At 40.8% G+C, this 20,478-nt stretch overlaps 1 protein-coding gene across 1 annotated transcript in view; it reads left to right on the top strand.

Annotated features, from left to right (window-relative positions):
* Positions 1–20,478, top strand: part of iqgap1 (IQ motif containing GTPase activating protein 1) — a 94,922-nt gene that overhangs the window by 10,331 nt on the left and 64,113 nt on the right.

Here is a 20,478-nt window from a genome sequence, read left to right as displayed (position 1 = left end):
ATCTATGGTCCATAATATCATCAAAAGGTTCAGAGAATCTGGAGAAATCACTGCATGTAAGCGGCAAGCCCGAAAACCAACATTGAATGCCCGTGACCTTCGATCCCTCAGGCGGTACTGCATCAAAAACCGACATCAATGTGTAAAGGATATCCCAACATGGGCTCAGGCATACTTCAGAAAACCAATGTCAGTAAATACAGTTCGGCGCTACATCCGTAAGTGCAACTTAAAACTCTACTATGTAAAGCAAAAGCCATTTATCAACAACACCCAGAAACGCCGCCGGCTTCTCTGGACCCGAGCTCATCTAAGATGGAATGATGCAAGGTGGAAAAGTGTTCTGTGGTCCGACGAGTCCACATTTCAAATTGTTTTTGGAAATTGTGGACGTCGTCTACTCCGGGCCAAAGAGGAAAAGAACCATCCGGACTGTTATAGATGCAAAGTTTAAAAGCTAGCATCTGTGAAAGTATGGGGCTGTGTTAGTGCCAATGGCATGGGGAACTTACACATCTGTGAAAGCACCATTAATGGTGAAAAAGGTACATACAGGTTTTGGAGAAACATATGCTGCCATCCAAGCAACGTCTTTTTCATGGACGCCCCTGCTTATTTCAGCAAGTCAGTGCCAAACCACATTCTGCACGTGTTACAACAGCGTGGCCTCGTAGTAAAAGAGTGCGGGTACTAGACTGGCCTGCCTGCAGTACAGACCTGTCTCCCATTGAAAACGTGTGGCGCATTATGAAGCATAAATACGACAACGGAGACCCCGGACTGTTGAACAGCTGCAGCTGTACATCAAGCAAGAATGGGAAAGAATTCCACCTACAAAGCTTCAATAATTATTGTCCTCACTTCCCAAACATTTATTGAATGTTGTTAAAAGAAAAGGTGATGTAACACAGTGGTAAACATGACCCTGTCCCAGCTTTTTTCGAACATGTTTCAGCCATAAAATTCTAAGTTAATGATTATGTGCTAAAAACAATAAAGTTTATCAGTTTGAACATTGAATATCTTGTCTTTGTAGTGTATTCAATTAAATATAGGTCAAACATGATTTGCAAATCATTGAATTCTGTTTTATTTATGTTTAACACAACGTCCCAACTTCATTGGAATTGGGGTTGTAGATGCATGTCTGAAAGCACTCAGTGCAATCTGCTTTTGAGAGGTGTTGTATAAATAGATGTATCGTAATGGCTTCTTTTCCTTGACACCATCTAATGTGTGATGGTCAGAGCGTTGCACTAATGCAGTGGTTCTTAACCTGGGTTCGATCGAACCCCAGGGGTTTGTTGAGTCAGTCTCAAAGGTTCGGCGGAGGACAAGATACACACAGTTTGTGCTTGCGTCCGTCCGTTCTTCTCGCTGTAAAAGTCTTTTCACAATGCATTTAGCTGGGTTAAACGCATTTATTGCATACCGTATGCGCTGAGAGGGTGTAATGACGGAACACCGTGTTGTGTCGGATATCGATGCTCAAGGTGGGCGTTTGCTGTCATGCGACTTGAGTTGAAATCTTCAACTAGAGAGCGTCGTCAGTGTGGCGTCAGACAGTGCATCTAATAAGAGAAATGTTGGCGGAGTGATTTCCGAATGCTAACAGCAATACAGAGACATAAATAGAAGCCTTAGTAGATACACCAGCATGCTGAAGCCGCCCGGCTAAGCGACATGCCTACGTTACGGCCACGTTGGTGGGGGAAAATTTCCATCAAACGCAATGCATGGACATTGTAAGTACATATGTGCTTGCTCATTTCTCAACTGATTTTTATGAGGTTGTGCCATTAATACAGAACATTTGAAAAAGAACCCCAAAAATATTCTTACCTACGAAAGTTTATTTACAGTTCTCTTGTTGTGATTGGACGGTGTTGCATGCAAGACAGGACAATGTGCAGGCATCCTTAGACTTGTGACGATAATTAATGTTGAGTTGATAAAATGGAGGCGATAGTTTTTCAAGACTTGATAAATTGTCATCATTGGGGTGAGCCGGCGTGTGGATCACACAGTAAGCTGACAGAGTTGGGTTAGGTTAGTTGTCATGAGCCGCTCGTGGGCTCATGGAAGGCCGGCGGATCAGTACACCCTTGTCTGTTTTAGCTCCATCCAAAACTCCACAGCCTTGCTCCATGTGCAGCGTGTAGATTCACACAACAGACACTAAAGGGAAAGTTAACGCTTTGTTGTGTTGGCTAGACCGCGAGCTAACTAGCTAGCCTGCGAGCTAACGCGTTAAGGAACAAAACAGGAACATTAACCGTTTATTAAGCATAACATCAGTGGCACACATTATTCAGCCAGTAGTTGACTACAGTGAATCTCAACGTATATTTGATTGACAGGTGAATCTTGAGTGGACCAACCACACAGTAGCCGGGTTTACAGGGAGACTTTTTGTCATTCAGACTGAAATCATTCCGATTGAAGATCTCTGGTCAACTGTTTTCATCGGAACGTGATCTATTCCGATCGGGTCTATACATGATGTGCACTACATTTAATCGGAAAACAGCCGTGTGAAATGCCCACTTCGTCGTGAACGTCACGTCATTTATCAAGTGTTTTTTTTAAATGCGTTTTAAAAAAACACTTGATGAAAGCAACTCATAAGTAGTTAAAAACAAAATCTCCGTTGCAAACGAGCTTCTTCGGGAGCTGCCATATTTACGCCGTGTGTAAAAATGACGTTACCGCACATTTACGTCGAGACCAAGCATGCGCAGACAGAGCTTTTCCTGGCTCTATTACAGATGGCGAAAATTTACTTCTGATCCGTTGGCAAAAGAAATATTCCACCCCTGTGAAACAGAATGAAATTCCATTTGGATTCGGCGTGTTTATTCCGATTGAGATGTTTATATGGAGCATTTTCATTCGGTTTGGGTTTCTAAACCAATTATAATCAGAGTAGATAAAAACTAATCAAATCTGAATAGACAGCTCCATGTAAACCAAGCTAGCCTTGCAGCTCTTTATTCTTTATTTATGACCCAGGAGGATCCATATCATAAAAGGAAAAAAAAAGAAGAAAATATAATGCTGGCGGGCCTTATTTTTCATGATTTCAGAGGCATCAAGAAAAGAAAAAACAATCTTGTCATTTATCGTGATGGGTTTAGGAAAATATATCGTCTTAAAAAAATATCGTGACAAGCCTAGGCATCCTTGTTATTTTGAGTGTGCATTCCACAAACATGGAATGTGCTGACACTTTTCCCCTACAAGCTTAGTGTCACCGTAGGCACGCAGGTCAAAGGGACATGTTGTATTTACCTATCTACGTCAATGACAACAATAAACCAACAAGCAAAAAAAGCATCAAAGCTACTTCAACCACTTCTAAATATGGGCCATCTTGTGCGGGACGTATCTTGGCAAACAATTCCTTTTGAGAATTGCAGACAAAAAAGAAAGGAACAGGCTTTGTAGTGAAAATGATATTGGCACTTGCCAAGGTCAAAGGCAACAGCGAACTTCACATTCATTTACAGTAAATTTTCAATAAATTGAATTATGTTTTTGTGTGTAATTCATGTTTTTTTGGTTTTGTTCTTCGAACACCTTTATTTAGAGTGAAACTGATGCATGGTCCACTTTGTACACACTTAAAATATACAGTGGCACCTCGATTTAACAGACCTCCGATTTAACACATAAGAAGTAACGGACTGTCTGGACAGTACATGTCCAAAAAATAGTTTTTGCAGTTGTCACTTATAACGCCGTCGATAAACTCAGTTAGTTCCAGAATTGGCCGCTGTTGTTTACTGGTGCTGTGGCGCAATATCGGCAGAGACTGGGATACATGTATTTCAGGGTCACAGATATACAATATGACTACGTCCAGCCAACAGACAAGCCCATAGCTACGTGGTGGCCATGTTGAAAGTGGCAACCTTCCTATCAAAGGAAATGTATTGACATATGACTGCTGATGATGTGGAATGTGGCAACATTTCCAGGCAATGCATTGACATGGCGGCCATGGTGGCAGGAGTACTATCTATCATCGCATAGAGCTCTGCACAGAGAGAGCACACGCAGCGGCGGTGTTTAAGAGGAATACGACCCACAAGTCTCTGGAGTCCTGAACATGCTATTTTTGGTACAGTTAAAGTTTTCTTGTCAAGCCGTTTGTCTATAGCAACAGATTTGGAATTAGGATGAACACTAATTCCTCGCGGCTAATGAAAGTGACCCGATTTTCACCACCAATTAAGCACACCAGCATGGTAAATTTGGATAAAATGTAAACATTTTGAACCTACTTTCTGTTATTTACAGTAACGTTGTACTGTACTGGGTGTTTTCGGCCACAAAAAAAGTACAAAACAATTTTGTACTGTACAGTAATATGGGTGCAAATGGCCACAAAAAAGTGCTTCAATATAACGGACACACCTATTAGTCCGTTAAATTGAGGTTCCTCGCTATACCCATTTTGAATTTGAAATAAATGTATATTTCCAAATATGAAGGGTTCTGTGAATGTGCACATGAAACTTGCAGGGTTCAGTACCTCCAACAAGGTTAAGTAGCACTGCACTAATGTTTATGAAAGAAATTTGGGATTGCCAATATTATTCATCCTATAGTCAGATTGTTATAGTGCTTCAATTGAAATTGACAGAAATATGAGTGTGGTTCGACACAATTATCTTATTGCATGAGTAAATATACACGTATGAACAAAAGACTTGCGCAACAAGCCAATGAAAGGTGGAAAGAGAATAATACAGTACTAGGCTTTACACGATAACGATTTTTGGGGCCGAACACCGATCAGTAAGTTTAAAAAAACAGATACCTATCACCGATCCGATCACAACATGGAGCAATGTGTCTATTTACATGTCTTGTTCATTTATTGTACATACTTGTGTCCTCTATACAGTATCTATCCATCCATCCATTTTCTGTACAGCTTATCCTCACAAAGGTTGCGGGCGTGCTGGAGCCGTCCCACCTCAAATTATTCTCTAGCATTTTAGACAAAAGTTAAAACACCAATGAACTCTAGGGGGCATTCAAGGATTGGCCACTGACATAAGTTTAGGTCAAATCAACATTACAACTGACAGAAATAATGGGTGCTAACGTACTGTAGTTAAATTACAGTACGTTAGCACTTGAAGTCTCGGCGCCCTTTGCACAATGGTCATTGCACCGGACTATTGCTATATTTTTCATTCGAACTGCTCTCAGTTCTAGAGGACTCTGCATCTTTTTTGCACAATTGTCAAAAAAAAAAAAAAAAAAAAAAAAGAGTGTACCGGCATTACCAGATAACTAACAACCCTTTATTGCTCAGTGACTGTTTTCGTCAATGTCTTTATGTCTCAAAAGTGTTCTCTGTCAATTGACTGTCTGTTGTTGTACTAGCGTGGCTCCAATTACCGGAGAGAAATTCCTTGTGTTTTTTGGACATACTTGGCAAATAAAGATGATTCTGATTTTGTAGTATGTAGTAATAGGAAAGAATGAGTCGTAATCCTGATTCAATCGCAATTCCGCATGAAAAAACGTATCACTAATCATAATCGTCACATTTTAATGAAAATTAATCTAAGTACCTATTTTATTTTGACAAGAGCTTCAATGCACCGGAGTCATTCCATTGTTTACTTCTGCTGCCATTTTGACTTACTGCACATGCACAGTTGTACAGTACCCACTAACTGTATGGATCATATGGATCACAGAGCCATTGCCCCAAACCTATTTACATGAACTGGCTAATTATTTAAGCCGTATGTTTAGTTTATTGGCAGTAGGCAGTGGTGTATAACTTCACTGCATCATGCAAAGTAATGTCAATTATGGTTTACACTTCTCAGCAACGTGACAAGATTTACCAAAAATGACAGTCTGTCAAAATGCTGAGTCTCTTTAGAACGGCTACTTCAACCTGTGTGCAATGCAGCAACAGTTTTCAGATAATGGGTTCCAAAGAAATAGATTTTTTGGTGTGGCCTTTTTGGGGAAGTTTTTGTGTAACATCTGCGATTTGAAAGGCTGGTCAAAAAGTGCCTTTAAATGAGAGTAAAACAGTAAAAAAAAAATCTTCAACATATCTCCTCAACCGTATTGTTTCATCTGCTACTCGAGAAACCCTTCTCCGATTGGTTGACACGTTTCAATTCATATATCCACCAAGTGCTTACGGGCCAAAATTCCGAGACTGGCGCATCAAAATTACCATGACGTTTCTAACGGCATCTTTTGCCCAACAAACTCTGCATAAGTAGCACAATAGGAACATTACTGGTGAGAAAGGCAGTGTGGGCAGTAGGATAGGTCATTTACTTCAGCTTTTTTCGTGACTGTATTTATTTGAGGATTTTGGAGGCCATTTAAATGCTCATTGCATGTTTTCTAGAAAATTCCTCAAAGATGGCACCACTTGTCAAGTTGCTGCTGTGCACTTCTGCAGCACTACGAACTACAACCACAATAAAATAGTTGAATTATTACCTCTCTGACAATGTCAAAAACTGTGTATCATTATTTTTTAATAATGTGACATTCTAGTTTTATTCAGGCTCTTGTATTTTAATGTGTACTTTCTGTCTGGTGAGTGTCTGTTGTAACTAAGTGAATGTAAACATGGCTAAAGAATGAAAAGAATTTGGGCTGTATATCGCATGGTGTTTCATCAGTCTCAGGGGAGACGGGTCTGTGATCCATGTGATCAGCTAGTGGCTACTGTACAACTATGCATGCGCAGTAAGTCAAAATGGTGGCGGAACTACACAAAGGAAGTTTCCCGCATGGCTCCGCGACATTGCAGTGCTTGTCAAAATAAAATATGAACTTTGATTTGTTTTCGTTTGAATGCGAAAATTAATTTGTGACTTTTTTCAGGTTAACTCGCGAGTGAATCTGAATTGTGACTCGTTCTTTCCTAGCACTAATAAATGCTGTAAAAAAAACAGTCGTCATCATCAGATTTACCAATTTCATGTAATTGCTTCATTCATTATCTGGGTTTTCCTTTGAAGCACGTTCTATAATCAGATGTTTATCTCTAAAAGTAGTTTCTCTGCAGTGGTAGACAAGTAAGCAAATAGCTACTAAACAAGTCAGTTTTCCCTCTTCCTGTCTTGAGATGGAAACAAAAGATGCCTTCTGTCAATAGCCAATCGTACTTTGTTAGCATTTACCATTACCATGGCAACCCCACATTTTACAAACTGGAAAAAGTCCATATTTGTGCTATTTAGAAAGAAGTGCATGTTTGCAACTGTTGATTTGCACTTGCCACAGTAACTTAAAATTACACAGGAAATTACACCTGACAACTGAATGGAAGGCCAGGAGCAAAATATCAAGTAATTACCTGTATTCCTAACTTCTGGTTTAATTTGGCATGGTTACCAGTTATAACACAGCACGTCACTACTTATATATGTTCATTAAAGTGGGAATAAAGGGAGGTATAATAAAGTGGGCTTTTTTATAAACTTGCTGTTGTATCAAACAAGCCCATCTCAACGATAGTATGAACTCACATTAACAGGTCAAGTTGACAATAAACAAAAATTCTCTCTAATCCAACATGCTCAGATAAATGTTTTAGATTATACCTTTTTGGAGCTTGACGTCAATCACAATTTCCAACAGCATTGTCAGCTAGATGACAACTCTTATTCAACACTCTCCAAAACAAGAAATTGAGTCCTGGTGCTTGGTTTTTAGTGCAAAGCATCCTGATAGACTTTCTTTCCACATTATATTTACATTTTTACAGAATTGCCATGTTCTCAGTGTGAGCCTCCACCGCAATACAAACCCAGTTTCCTCCTCAACATCAGGTCATTTACTTGTAATTTCCTGTTTTCAAACTGTGTCCAAATACTCTTGTGAATTGCCGCTCCTGAACTGCATGTTATGAAACGCCAGACCAGCCTTTATGGTGCTGTGAAAAAGAATAAAACACTACATTGCCACAAGTATTCGCTCACCTGCCATGACTCTATGATTTTAACTTGTATCTCATTCTAAATCCATATGATTTAATATGATGTTGGTCTACCCTTTGCAGCTATTACAGCTTCAACTCTTGTGGGAAGGCTTTCAAAAAGGTTTAGGAGTGAGTATATGGTAATTTTTGCTCATTTTCCCAGGAGCATATCTGTGAGGTCACACACTGATGTTGGACGAGAAGGTCTGGCTCACTGTCCACTCGAAATCAAACCATCCATCAATCCATCAGGTTGAGGGCAGGACTCTGTGCAGGCCAGTCAAGTTCATCAATAACAAATTCTTTCATCCTTGTCTTCATGGACCTTGCTTTGTGTACCGGTGCTGTTGGAACAGGAAGGGGTAATTAATCCCCAAACTGTTTGACTGTCCAAAACCTTTTTGTATGCTGAAGCATTCAGAGTTTCTTTCACCTCAAGCTCAGCGGCTAATATTTTGGACAACTTTGGGGAAACAGTTTGGAGATGGCCCCTTCCTGTTTCAACATGACTGTACATAGGCCTTTCACGATAATTACTGCATCGACTTATCGTTCGTTAAATAAAAGGTACATTGTCATTGTTGTGGTGAGCCGGCGTGCTGACAGAGTTGGTCGATTTGGGCGTTAGCCGCTAGTGGGCTCATGGAATGCCGACGGACTGGTACACTCTTGCCAGTGTTGGCGCCGTCCAATACGCCACAGCCTTGCCATGTGCAGCGCATAGATTCACGCAACAAAAACACTTAAGGGAAAGTTAACTCTTTGTTGTGTTGGGTGGACCGTGAGCTAACTAACTAGCCTGCAAACTAGCAAGTGAAGGAGTTAAACAGCTCGCTCGACTGCGGCGATGTTTAAAACATCAGCGCTTCACTCCAAGTTGTTGTGTGTTTTAATCTCCAATTAACACACACTGGAACGTTAACTGTTCATTGTTCGGTAGCCCTCAAGCTAATGAGCTTGCGGGCTGATGAGTGAAACGGCTCACTCAACACCTACGGGCAATTTAGAGTTGTCAATTAACCTACCATGCATGTTTTTGGGATGTGGGAGGAAACCGGAGTGCGCGGAGAAAACCTACGCAGGCACGGGGAGAACATGCAAACTTCACACAGCACACAGGCGGGGCCGGGGATTGAACCCCGCTCCTCAGGACTGTGAGGCAGACGCTCTAACCAGTCGTTCATCGTGCTGCCCTCATCAGACCAGAGAATCTTATTTCTCACCATTTTAGAGTCCTTCAGGTGTTTTTTTTTTAATTTTTATTTTTTTTAAATATATATTATAAATGTTTTTTTTTTTTTTTTTTTTTTTTTTTTTTTTTTTTTTTTTTTTTTTTTTTTTAAAACTCCATTCGGGCTTTCATGTGTCTTGCACTGAGGAGAGGCTTCCGTCGGGCCAGTCTGCCATAAAGCCCCGACTGGTGGAGTGCTGCAATGATGGTTGACTTTCTAGAACTTTCTCCCATCTCCCGAATGCATCTCTGCAGCTCAGCTACAGTGATCTTTGGGTTCTTCTTTACCGGTCTCACCAAGGCTCTTCTCCCCCAATTGCTCAGTTTGGTCGGACGGCCAGCTCTACGAAGGGTTCTGATAGTCCCAAACGTCTTCCATTTCAGGATTATGGAGGCCACGGTTCTCTTGGGAACCTTAAGTGCAGCAGAATTTTTTTTTGTAACCTTGGCCAGATCTGTGCCTTGCCACAATTCTGTGTCTGAGCTCTTCAGGCAGTTCCTTTGACCTCATGATTCTCATTTGCTCTGACATGCACTGTGAGGTGTCTACCGAGCGAACAGCTCTGCGGATGATGCAGTCAACATGGGACTGCACTTCATCATAGAACACCTCGACAGTGCAGGGACCTACGCGAGGATCCTGTTCGTGGACTTCAGCTCAGTGTTCAACACCATCATCCCTGAACTCCTTTCATCCAAGCTTCTCCAGGTCAGCGTCTCACCTGCCATCTGCCTGTGGATTTACAGCTTTCTGATGGGCAGGACACAGCAGGTGAGGCTGGGGAAGGCCACCTCATCCACATACAGCGTCAGCACTGGGGCGGCCCAAGGTTGTGTCCTCTCTACGCTGCTCTTCTCTCTCTACACGAACGACTGCACCTCAGCGCACCCGGCTGTCAAACTCCTGAAGTTTGCAGATGACACCACTGTCATCGGCCTCATCAAGGACGGTGACGAGTCTGCATATCGACAGGAAGCGGAGTGGCTGGAGCTGTGGTGCGGCCGACACAACCTGGAGTTGAACACGCTCAAGACGGTAGAGATGATCGTGGACTTCAGGAGGCATCCTTCGCCACAGCTGCCCCTCACATTGTCCAGCTGCCTTGTGTCAACCGTCGAGACCTTCAAGTTCCTGGGAATTACAGTCTCTCAGGACTTGAAGTGGGCGATCAACATCAACTCCGTCCTCAAAAAGGCCCAGCAGAGGTTGTACTTCCTGCGGCTTCTGAGAAAGCACGGCTTGCCACAGGAGCTGCTGAGGCATTTCTACACAGCGGTCATCGAATCAGTCCTGTGTTCTTCCATCACAGTCTGGTTTGGTGCTGCTACAAAAAAGGACAAACTCTGACTGCACCGGACAATCAAAATTGCTGAAAGGATTGTCGGTACCCCCCTACCCACCCTTGAGGACTTGCAGGACTAAGACGAGCGTGCAAAATCCTCTCGGACCCTCCACATCCCGGTCACCAGCTCTTCCAGCTCCTTCCCTCAGATAGGTGCTATCGATCAATGCAAACTAGAACTAGCAGACATTCCAACAGCTTCTTCCCTCTTGCAATCAACTTCTTAAACACCTAACTTACAATTCTATTACAATATGCTGGCAATTTTTTGACTTGAGTTCGTCGTCACATTTCTGTGGGACCAATTATATATTACTCGTGCACTCACCGTAGTAGTCTCGTCACACTGCACTATTTGCATATCTGTTGTTGACCAATACAGGCCATTCATGCCAGAGTAGCATCTGCTCCATTTGCACACTGATTGAGGAGTATCTGGAACATTTGCACAATCAACATTGTCCCAAATTATCGCACTACTCGTCACTTTAAACTGCATACACTCCTTGAAGTCTCGGCGCCCTTTGCACAATGGTCATTGCACCGGACTATTGAAATATTAGTAATTCGAACTGCTCTAAGTGCTAGAGGACTCTGCATCTTTTGCACAATTGTAAAAAAAAAAAAAAAAGATCCGTCATTACCAGACAACTCGCAACCCTTTATTGCTCAGTGACTGTTTTTTTGTCAATGTCTTTATGTCTCAAAAGTGTTCTCTGTCAATTGACTGTCTGTTGTCGTACTAGAGTGGCTCCAACTGCCGGAGAGAAATTACTTGGACATACTTGGCAAATAAAAAGGATTCTGATTCTGAGCTGTAAGGTCTTATATCGACGTGTGTGGCTTTCCTAATCAAGTCCAATCAGTATAATCAAACACAGCTGGACAGTGAAAAATTTAAGGGGGTCTGAAAACTTTCCGTCCCCACGGTATGTTTGATTGAAAGGTGAAGGGCTCGTCTTCAGCTGACCAACCATACAGTAGTCAGGTTTACATGGAGACCAGTTGACGTTGAATGTGCAGAGGAGCTAATAAAGCCATTAAAGCAGCAAATTGGTGCTTCGTGCCTTTATTGTTGCCGCCATGCAGCTCAGCTGTACAACGAGAGAAGGGAGTTAAGCCCTGCATCTCCCGACCACGGTCAGGTGACCGTAGCAGGAAAGGTTAACACTTCGTATAAAGAAACTAAAATACATTAAAATAAAAAAATAAGATTGTGTACTTACCATTACTGCTGAGAGTGTGAAAAAAGGAGGGCGAAAAAGGCAAAGATACTCCCGCTGCACAAACACAGACAAGCACTATGCACTAGCTAAGCAGAAACTCTATGGTGCTGGGACAAAATGGCAGACGAGGCACGGGCGTCACAAAGTCGAAACGTCGTAGGTCGAGTGCGTCGTAACTTGACTTCCTGTATTAAAAAAAAAAAAAAAAAAAAACTTGAGTAAGAATAACTTTAAATTCAAACAAGAGCTCCAATGCATACAAGCTACTTTTGGAGCCCTCATATTTACGGCGTGCGTAAACGATGACGCCACTGCGCATTTACGTGGAGACAAAGCATGTGCAGACAGAGCTTCTTTGCCGAATGACAAAATGGCGAAAATTTTCTTCTGATTGGTTGGCAAAAGTAAAAAAAAAAAAAAGAATTCCACCCCTGGGAAACGGAATGAAATTCCATTCGGATTCGGCCAGTTTATTGCAATTGACGTGTTTATATGGAGAATTTTCATTCGGTTTGGGCTTCTAAACTGATTACAATCGGAATAGAAGGCTCCATATAAAACAGGCTAGTCTTGCAGCTCTTTATTCTTTAGTTCAGACCGAGGGGAAGCCATATCACAGAGTAAAGAAAAACAATTTATTGGAGAAACAAGAGAGGAAATTATAATAAAAATGAACAATAATGTTATCGTTTATCTTGATAGTTTTTGAGAAAATATATCTTCTTAAAAAAATTATCGTGACAGGCCCAAGTGTGCATCAGTGCACAAATCAAGGTTCCTAAAGACACGGATGAGAGAGTTTAATGTGGATGATGTTGACTGGCCTGCACAATCCTGACCTCAAACCTATAAAACACTTTTGGAGGAATCAGAGCAGAGTCGTGAGGGCCAGGGATTCTCGTCCAACACCAGTGTGTAACCTCACAAATGCGCTTCTGTAACTAATGGTCATAAATTCCCACTCACACTCCTAAACCTTGTGGATAGCCTTTCCAAAATAGTTGAAGGTGTTATAGTTACAGAGGGTAGACTGATCTCATATCATGGATTATGTGGATTAAGAATGTCACTTAAATTCATATTTTAGCCAAGGCAGGTAAGCAAATACTTTTGGCAATATAGTGTATATGAATAAATATTATTTTAGCGATAGAACATGTCTTTGTTTTAGTGTCTCCTCTTTCAAAACAAGACATTTTTTTTTTACTCTTACTTGTATTAACTTTTAAAGCAATGTGTGCTTAAAACACATTGTGGGCCACGTTGACTGAGAACAAATTGTTCAAAAATCACGTTTTCAAATCAAAAGGGCCCGATTTGCCCGATTAACTATCGTGGGCGATTTCCCAGATCGGACCAGACATATTATGTTGGGAACTACAAAACTTCTTGTAGTGTGACATAATCCACGACCAACCATTTGGCCCTACGATAGCCCTACGACGTGTACGTGTAGTGTGACATATCGACAACTCCGACAGCGCAGCCTTGATGTCGACCAATAGGGTTGCGTATTGTGACCGGCGTTTCGCCTCCCGTGCTTGCTGTTGTCAACATACTTGGTTGCTGTTGTCAGCATTTATTCACGCGTACAAACCAATGTTTACCGACGCTTTAGAGCATGATTCGACAGAACGCCAGCATGTTTATGTACAACCGTTATTGCTGGCTCTAGCTTGTTAGCCTACGTAACGTTTTGTTGTCTGCTTGCGAGCCGTATCATATTAAAAGTACGTTAACATACCTTAGGCAATCCTTGAATGAACATCCTCTCCCAAGCATCGGTGACAACCACCACATTTTTTCTCATTTTGTTCTTTTTCCCCACATAATACATTGGCGCGACCCATTGTTGTTGTCGTCGCCCTGGTCACGGGTGTTTTCTGGTTCCGTCTATCCGACAGCGTTTGATTTGAAAAGATAAATCCCAGTGATCGTAAAAGACGGGATACAGTGGTATCGGAATACATGTCATGTAGTGTTACCACTGTCTGACCTAGATACGGCAAGATTTTATGGCAGTAGTCTGACATAGTACAATTGTGAAAGACTAAGTTTGTCTTGTAGTCTGATCCTGGCATAACATAGTACAGTAGAATTTTGTGAATATTGTAGACCGGAGGTACTCAAATACAAACCCTGAAGGGCCACAAATACATTTTTCAATTAGTTAAAGGTTTATTTATCGAGGTTGGTCAGGTCACATGCGAAAACACAATAAATAATAATAAAAACATGACCCCTGTCATGGATCCAAAACAAATATTATTTTAAAATATAAACACAAAGAACCATAATAAAGAAGCAAATATATAATGGGACTTAAAACTTCAAGTGAGAAATAATAACCAAATACAGATTGATAAGTGAACACAAACATAGGATAAATGATTAAAAAAAAAAAAAATACACTTACAAATTATATCAAGAACGCTGTTTAGTGAGCAATGTTTACAGTTAACTAACTTGTATAAATACACAAACACATGCGTTACTGACTGAGTTGCATGCTCTTATTCCAGCCACCAAGCATAGTGAATTGTTTCCCGGAACAACAAATACAAATGAACACAGAAGTAGAAAATACTTAAGCACCTTCAATATGAAGATGAACATACTTTCTCTCACAATGAATGACTGTGGGGACTTTACTAGAGGCTGTCTGTGCTTCGTTGGCATGGACACAAATCCCGGTATACACGTGCTGACCCAACCAAAACAAAACAACCAAAGTTTTTCAACTAGGGCATGCCTTCCACGCCGCAAGCTTCCAGCTCGTGCAACCGCAGCCTCACATACACAATTAATGGGCTGGTCGATTCCACGCTTGGCAGATCTCGTCTGATCTTGGAGAGAATCAGAGGAGAAATAGTGAGTATATTGGTAGAAGGATGATGAGGATGGAGCTGCCAGGCAAGAGATCTAGAGGAAGACCAAAGAGAAGGTTGATGGATGTCGTGAGAGAAGACATGAAGGCAGTTGGTGTTCGAGAGGAGGATGGAGGAGATAGGCTTACATGGAAAAGGATGACGCGCTGTGGCGACCCCGAAAGGGGTCTGTATAAATTGTATAAGATGCAAGGTCATTAACTGTCTGTTTCCCCCCCCGCCCCACTGGTAAAGAGAACACAGTTGAGTGACCAGGAGAGAAATGATGAAATAATAAGGACAGTGATTGTCAAAGTGGTACGCGGGCTCTCTCTAGTCAGTGGTATGCGTCACCGAATGAAATACAAATAAGATGTACAACATTTAAAATGCGCAATATAATAAAGCCGGACAAACCGAAAGGAAAGGAAGAATATAATAAAGCATTAGAATGAAGCTTGTCGCTATGCATATAGCTTGTTTAATTTTTCTCTTCAAAATCTCCAGCATTACCTGCAACCCTATGAAGATAAGCAGTACAGAGAATGGAGTACATTTTCTACTTTTCATGTACAACCCCAATTCCAATGAAGTTGGGACGTTCTGCTAAACATAAATAAAAACAGAATACAATGATTTGCAAATCATTAAATCATGTTCAACCTGTTATTTTCTATAGGCCCGAGCTCATCTAAGATGGACTGTTGCACAGTGGAAAAGTGTTCTGTGGTCTGACGAGTCCAAATTTCAAATTGTTTTTGGAAATTGTGGACGTCGTGTCCTCCGGGCCAAAGAGGAAAAGAACCGTTATGGACGCAAAGTTCAGAAGCCAGCATCTGTGATGGTATGGGGCTGTGTTAGTGCCAATGGCATGGGTAACTTACACATCTGTGAAGGCACCATTAATGCTGAAAGGTGCATACAGGTTTTGGAGAAACATATGCTGTCATCCAAGCAACGTCTTTTTAATGGACGCCCCTGCTTATTTCAGCAAGACAATGCCAAACCACATTCTGCATTTGTTACAACAGCGTGGCTTCGTAGTAAAAGAGTGCATGTACTAGACTGGCCTGCCTGCAGTCCAGACCTGTCTCCCATTGAAAGCGTGTGGCGCATTATGAAGCGTAAAATACGACAACGGAGACCCCGGACTGTTGAACAGCTGAAACTGTACATCAAGCGAGAATGGGAAAGAATTCCACCTACAAAGCTTCAACAATTAGTGTCCTCAGTCCCCAAATGTTTATTGAATGTTGTTAAAAGAAAAGGTGATGTAACAGTGGTAAACATTGACCCTGTCCCAGCTTTTTTGGAACGTGTTGCAGCCATAAAATTCCAAGTTAATGATTATTTGCTAAAAACAATCAAGTTTATCAGTTTCAACATATCTTGTCTTTGTAGTGTATTCAATTAAATATAGGTTGAACATGATTTGCAAATCATTGTATTCTGTTTTTGTTTAACACAATGTCCCAACTTCATTGGAATTGGGGTTGTAGAATATATATTATAGTTCATTTGTATTAAATTTTAAAGACAATTTATACATTTACAGTTAATCCTTAAGAACCATTTATTATTAAATATTTAAGTACAGTTTTTGACTATGTACAATGCATTTTAATTGAATAATTTTTTTATTTTCCTTTAATTAAATATACTTTTTAGGCATAAAACCTTGGTCATTTTGGTAGTGCTTGGAGAGCCAAATATTTTTTGAGGCGGTACTTGGTGTAAGCAGTTCAATAACCACTGCTCTAGGATAAGAATCAAAATCTGTGGCATTGACTTGTGGGTCAATGTTTGAACTCTTCACCATACACTCCATAAAGTACACAATCAGTTAAGGAATATGAGTTGTTGCAATGTCGTAATTTTGGTGGGATTTATTGCATTGATTGTCCTGTATATCCATCCATCCAGCCGTTATCTGAGCCGCTTATCCTCACAAGGGTCGCGGGAACACTGGAGCCTATCCCAGCAATCATCGGGCAGGAGGTGGGGTACACCCTGCACTGGTTGCCAGCCAATCGCCCCAAAAAGAGATTTGTGTGTGTACAGGAGAAAAGTCACAGTCTGATTCCCATGGAATCAGTGTCCACAATGATCATGAATGTAATCTGAATGTCATTTGTCTCTGCGATTTCCATATATTTTATTGAGACATGAATTATGTTGCTGTCTTCGGTAAATATGGTGTCTGATCTCCCCAAATGTCTTAAGTTCAGTTATCAATTGTGTTTATTGTGGGGCTGGTCAAAGGCTGCTGCAGTGAAAGGCCAATTGGTGCATCGACTCCACTGTTGCAGCAATGCATGTAATGGACCATTTGGCTCTAAGTTTCCTTATGTTTTGAATGATAAAACCACCATTCATCCTTTTTAATGCTTTCCATCTCATATCATTTCTCCAAGCTAAATGCAAGTCATTAGTTGGGGTCATGTTTTATGTGGAGGTGTAAAGTTTCCCTGAATAAACTCGTCACTGAACAACCAAAATTAGTACCCATGTAAAGCCACGTTTTCACCATAAACCGCAGTCTGGTTCAGCACTGTACAAAATGAAATGGAAAACACTGGTCTGATGTGGCCAATGTTGTAGGTTTGTGTTTCTAATGTGTGTTATTCTGCTTCTAATTTAAAGCTTCTTCCAGAGTTGTATGTGAAGATTACGCTTATAATTGTAAAAATGAAGATAAAACCGACAGGTTTGGGTTTGAAATGTCCAATTATGCTCGGGGTTTTTTGCTATATTGGGAGTTGTTCAAGATTAAAATGTTGACAACAACAGACAATCAACAACAAAAACATGTCACTTTGCTGGTAATGTCTAAACTTGTTTTGAGTGAAATGTGTTGTCTGTTATGATGTATCAGTTCACATAATGAAGTGTACTTTCATTGTTTGTTTATAGGCTACAGTGCTCTCTAAAAAATGTGTAGCTGAGCTCATTTTGGGACCTCCTGCAATAAACAAAATAAAATAATTTTGCTAGCCTTGGCTGTTAATGATTCCTACCTAGTTTTTTTTTAAATAAATTAAATATTAATTAATTTTCAAGCACTGTGTGTGTCTGTGACACTATCATGTGAAGTAGTGTGGATGTGAAGTCGGCAACTTCACTTTAGGTGTCATGCTAGATTTAAATTGTGCTGTAGAACAGAGCATGTATTTCCAAAGCAGTGGGTTGAGGGAGCACTGATCTCTTCCTGGAGATACAGTGGTCAGTCACAGGCTTCTTCCTATGAGACTGACCTGTGACCTCAGCACAACTCCAGTTTCCTACTGCTGCACACAGGGAAGACATGATTATTCTTTTATACTGTACAGTAGCCATTTTGTGCAGCCGCTTTGCATTAAAGTAGAATATTTTGGCTCGAGCTTCCACGCAGTTGTCATTTGTGTAAACCTCTGTATAAATTGACGACAGTGTTGCGAAGTTGACAATACTGAATCCCCTTAGCTTTGTTCCAATGCTCTGCCAGACTGCCAAAACCCCATTTTAACATAGTATGACAAGTGTCTTGTATTTTTTTTTTTTTATCCTTGGTGGATTTTGTCTGAAGAATGTCAGAATCAGTGGCATGCTAACTCATTAAAAACAGAAAAGACATTTAACATAGACATCGTACCCCAAAAACTTAATTCTTGATGAGATCCTATCCTGGCAATTATCCAGCTCTTTAAAACTTTCAGGTACTGTGTTTTGTGTCCTATTATTTACTGTATATTTGTTGAGTCTTGCTGACTTACTAATGAATACTTCAAATGAATTTTGACTGCTTTCCACTGTCGTTCAAACCACTCAACTTTTTAAAAACAAAAACAAAAAAAAGAAGAAAAAAAAATTAAAAAAAACAAATTAGAGCTGCTGGCTCACAGATTTAGTGGTGGGTGTGTCTGTGTTAGTGTGAGGCTGGAAAGGGTGTGTTGCCTGATAAAGGAGCCATTAGTCTTCATGGGGCCTTTCAGTGCTCCAGTGCATAGTGAAAGGGGAGTTTGTTCCTGTCTGGTAAGCCCAGCCCCGGCACTACAGGATAGCCACCCCAACTTCAATAGAAACCTTGTGTGGAGACCTTGTGTTCCAACATCCCTGGAGGGGAGTTGTTTCAGGTGACAGGGCGCTGCCCTGTGCAGAGCAACATGTGGGTGTCTTAGGTGTGTGAATGTATGAGGTCCAAATATGTTAAATGACTTCAGAATATATGATACAAATATTTTAGGAGCATGACCATACTGAATAGAGTATGCCACTAAGGAACATACAGTACATAAATCTGGTTGTGGAAATAGGTAAGTGTTAGGTGTATATGTAGAAAATCATCTTTAAATGTCCCTACTATGCTGTTGCTTGACAAAGACCTGAGTTATGGAAGAGTGGGAGTATTTACTTAGCAGCATGAAACCAGCGAGACTGTTCCTATTTCAAAAGGCCAAGTGTGACCTCACTCTGAGCTTCCTCGCCAGTGAAGATAAACTTGAGGCTTTCCTAATCAGAGAGCAAATGTTACCTTGGCGAAGAAGTTTTGATTGATATTAATTTTAATTAGTTTGATTGGGCAAATATGATGTAGTGTTAACTTGCTTGCCCTCTTTGAATGTCCTTTCCTTGCCAATGATCTTATCTTTATAGGATAACATGGTATCATGTCTGTCTCTTGAGAAGCATGTGCAGCAATACTTCCTACAGAGCAAAGAATGGAAATCTGTCCGTGATGCCTGACTTAATAGATGTCCACGTCATCTCATTTTCTGTGCAAATCTAACTTTGCACTTTTGTTCAGAACGTTGTGTTGGATTTTTAGAGCATGTGTAGTTTTAAGTTGTTGAAGAAGTTCAAATCAGCATTTCCTTCCAGTATTATGTAACAAAGTGTTGAGGAAATCTATTTTTTCCCCCTCTTTTGCCCCTTTTACGCTGCATGGTATTGGCAGGTACTACAAGCTGCTATTTCTAATAGAACATGTTCTTGACCTATTGGATGAAATCAATCTCCTGGCAAACAGTCACATACCGAGAAGTAAATACAGGAGACCATCGTTCTCCTCCATTGTTGTTGTTTGTTTTGTTTTGACTGATGTATTCAACTCAGTACGGTTTTTGCAGTTTCCCTCAGTGAGGGGAAAACCAAACTCCCCAAACCAAACCAAGTAGAGCTGAGCTAAGCTGAAAGACAGGCATTTGACATCAGCCATCTGTTCCACTGCAAGATAGAGCCGCAGCAAATTACAGTATAAATGATTTCTTAAGCTGCCAACTAATTTAGCAGTTTGACACTGAAACTCTTCTTCCTAGTTTCTCACGTGTTTTCTATGTTATGGTGTGGGCAAAGACATTTGTGCTCTTCAGCTTAAGCTTGTTTGACATTTCAAAAACAAAACGTTCATTAGAACAAAGCAATATGTAGCCACACAAAACAACAAACCTGTGAAAGTAAATGGTTTGTGAACCCTGGGAATCAGAGTTTTCCAGAATTATTTGCAGTTAGAAGTATGCAAATACAATAACTTGTTAAAAAAACTCTTTCAGATATACAGTAATTCACATCAGTCATATGCACACATATTAATAGAAATAGTTCTAAACTGACTGTTTTAAGCCAAAATTTATTTATTCTGCTTAAAAGAAATACATTTTTGACCTGTTTGGTCCACAGTTATCAAGTGGTGAAGACATGAGCTGGTGGAATTCAGTCACACCAGGGTTGTCCATGTGGGAGAACTCAACAGGTCTCCCTTAAAGCTGAAGGCTGACACAGGCACATGGCAAGAAGGCGGCTTCACAATATGTCCTAAAAGAAATGAAATGTCATACATGAGGGATGCTGGGAA

Source organism: Phycodurus eques, chromosome 2, assembly GCF_024500275.1.
Source record: "Phycodurus eques isolate BA_2022a chromosome 2, UOR_Pequ_1.1, whole genome shotgun sequence".
Lineage (NCBI taxonomy): Eukaryota > Metazoa > Chordata > Actinopteri > Syngnathiformes > Syngnathidae > Phycodurus > Phycodurus eques.
Note: the sequence above shows the minus strand (reverse complement) of the source record. Positions and strands in the feature narration are given on the sequence as shown.